At 38.1% G+C, this 2,648-nt stretch overlaps 1 protein-coding gene across 2 annotated transcripts in view; it reads left to right on the forward strand.

The window, feature by feature from the left end:
* Positions 1-230: 230 nt before the first annotated feature.
* The window catches only part of rpz4 (rapunzel 4), a 7,538-nt gene continuing 5,120 nt past the window's right edge, over positions 231-2,648 (forward strand). The window contains exon 1 of one of the 2 annotated variants that reach the window (XM_005744078.2): positions 231-495. The gene's annotated coding sequence lies outside the window, so the exon portion shown is untranslated. The remainder of the gene's footprint in view (positions 496-2,648) is intronic. The other variant, XM_005744077.2, reaches the window with a different exon arrangement.

Consider the following 2,648-nt stretch of genomic DNA (forward strand, 5'->3'; position numbering starts at 1 on the left):
GTGCACAAATGACTAATACTGTGGTAGATAGTGCAATTAATATTACCCACTCTCCAAATAAAAGCCTATTTTAAAAAAAATAAATATTTTGCTGTGTTTGGTGCTGTGTGGGAAATCTTTCACATACGATCAATGTTTTACTTTCATCCTTAATAAACTAAAATTACGGATATTTTGTCATCCTTTGTTATCGTCGTTACTCTCTTATTTAAGTTGCGTTCAAACGAACTCAGTCAGATTAGCTCTTTAACGGTTATAATGCTGTAATAACATGCCTTTGTTTATTAGATGGGTGGAGGCCGATCTGTATACAATATCAACAACAGACTATTATGCTCACAACTGATTTTCCCTCCACCACCCAGGATTTTTTCTTTTTTCTTGTACTTCTTCTGGGTTTGACTGGGTGTGTCTGCTCTCTGTAACATGAGAGCCACATGACCAATAGGAAGGCAAACAGTCTGGAAGTTAGAGTTCTTCCGCAAACTTTATGAGGTGAGTCCGTTTCTCTTGAAAATGTTTCATAGTGGACAGGCACATTTTAACTGCGTGTGAGCAGAGACATTATAAGGGTCCTGTGGCGGTAGTGTTAGTGCTGATGAGTGGAGGATCGATTCAGCTTAATCGACTTCATGCCACTCTCGTTACATAATCGAGCTGTTTTTTTTAAACCCGCTTTTTGTTCACTGCTGTTAAAAGTCCTCGTATATTTTGTTGTTTTAATAAAGCGGAGTGGGTGATTAGACGAATCTGCAAAATTTAATGCAGTTCAGGCAAAACTTTTATGGGCGTTGGTTGCCAGATCTGGTGCCACCGCTTTACTTTTTCCAGGAAGTGCTTGTTTTTTTAATCCACTGACGCGGCTGCGCTGTAACGCAAACCTAATCTGTGGTGTGAAGCTGCTGTGTTTGTTTGTTTCTCTGCCCATCAGATGTAAAACGATACAATTACAACCCTCGCGCGCGGACTGATCGATACTTCATCCATTAAGAGAGCGCATTTAACAGAGCGTTAAGTTTTTTCCCTGCTCAGTGGTCAGACTGAGTGGTCAGCTGTCAGATGGAGGGTTTGTTCTACTGTCCAGATGAAGCTGGCACTAAAGTCAGTGCAGATAGCGCATGCGCGTTGTGCGTTTCTTGCCACTGCACAGATCCTCATATAAATTTGCCATTGGCATATCACAGTGTTTAAATTCTGCACAGTAATAATAGATGAGAAGAAAACCGTCACCCTGGCTGATATTTTTATTATATTGCTCTTTGAGACCGTATCAACGCATAAGCAGCATATTATTGGTCAGTTCAGTCCTGAGCTGACACAGCCAAAGCTTACGCCTCTCCAGTGGGTCACACACAACTGAAAGGTCATCATAGTATTAATGTAATACAAAAAAGATAAAGACACTTTTATAATGTTTGCTGATTTGTAGAATATACTGTATTTACCCTCCTCTTTGGTCTTTGAGTACTTAAAAAGGAAAATTCATGTTTGTATAACTGTGAACAACTTAAAGATACCTGAAATGTAACTAAATAACCCAAAAATCACAGAAATCATTTTGCATTTTCTTTAGATTTTTAGTTTAAAAGCTTGATCTGAAAAGCCCTGGAGTTAGAAAATATACTGGTCAAATAGGAGCAGCAGAAGAATGACTAAAACAGCATCTAAATGGCAGTACACAGACTGCGGTGTGCATCTCTGTTATATGAGCCGCAGCAGCTCTTTGTCTATGAAAATGTGATTTCTTTAAGCACTTTTATGTTTGAAGCATCTGCGTGGAGGTGTTTCATGCACTCAGACTGCAGTTACAAAACCCACGAGACCCCGAGAAGTAGCGAAACCGAGAGATAACATCAGTGGAAACATTTTTTATGCTTAAATCAAATGAGATGCAGTAACTGGAAATGCTCTAAACCCCTGCTGGAATTTCCTACTTTGCTGTTTTTCTTAATTTTTAGAACAAAATTGCACAAATATAACATCCTACATATGTTATATTTGAGAAACAGCCAAGTGAACAGCCTTCCCGTTTCCTCTTTGCTTTCTGGGTTGCTGAACATATCATATCCTTTATATCACTTTTTTTGTTGAAGAGGTTTGTGTTTGTTTATTCACAGGTGTGACACTTTGAGGATAGAGTTCTTGTGGAGAGTTAGATGAAATTAATCATATTTCTCCATAAATATGAAGCAACTGATTAGCTTAGTTTGTCATAAAGACTGGTAAACAACATGTCTGGCCCTTTCCCAAAGAATTCTTGGCCGGGAGCAGTGACTTTGACTCCAGGCCAAAATGTAGCCAATAAAACATAGCTAAACCCCAAATTCTTTTGCGTTTAAGTTTTTGTATAAATTAATCAAACAAGATGAACATTTACTGGGCACTTTATTAAGTACAAGTGTAAAAATCTAATGCAATCCAGTGCAACAGCTTTCCCCTCAAATAAAGATTGAATGTGTTCAGTATTTGCTGACATTGTCAAAAAGGCAATATGTCTTTTTTTATATATTACTTAGGTTATAGTCAGAGATGATTACATCTAAGTTTCTTTCATTTCCACCACCCGTTGTGCTGGTTATAACGTTGTTTTATTGTGAGAGGATAGCTTCTTATCTGCATCCTGCCAAGAAAAACGTAGGTATGTTTTT

The sequence above is a fragment of the Pundamilia nyererei genome, unplaced genomic scaffold, assembly GCF_000239375.1.
Source record: "Pundamilia nyererei isolate P.nyererei 1_Seehausen unplaced genomic scaffold, PunNye1.0 scaffold00138, whole genome shotgun sequence".
Lineage (NCBI taxonomy): Eukaryota > Metazoa > Chordata > Actinopteri > Cichliformes > Cichlidae > Pundamilia > Pundamilia nyererei.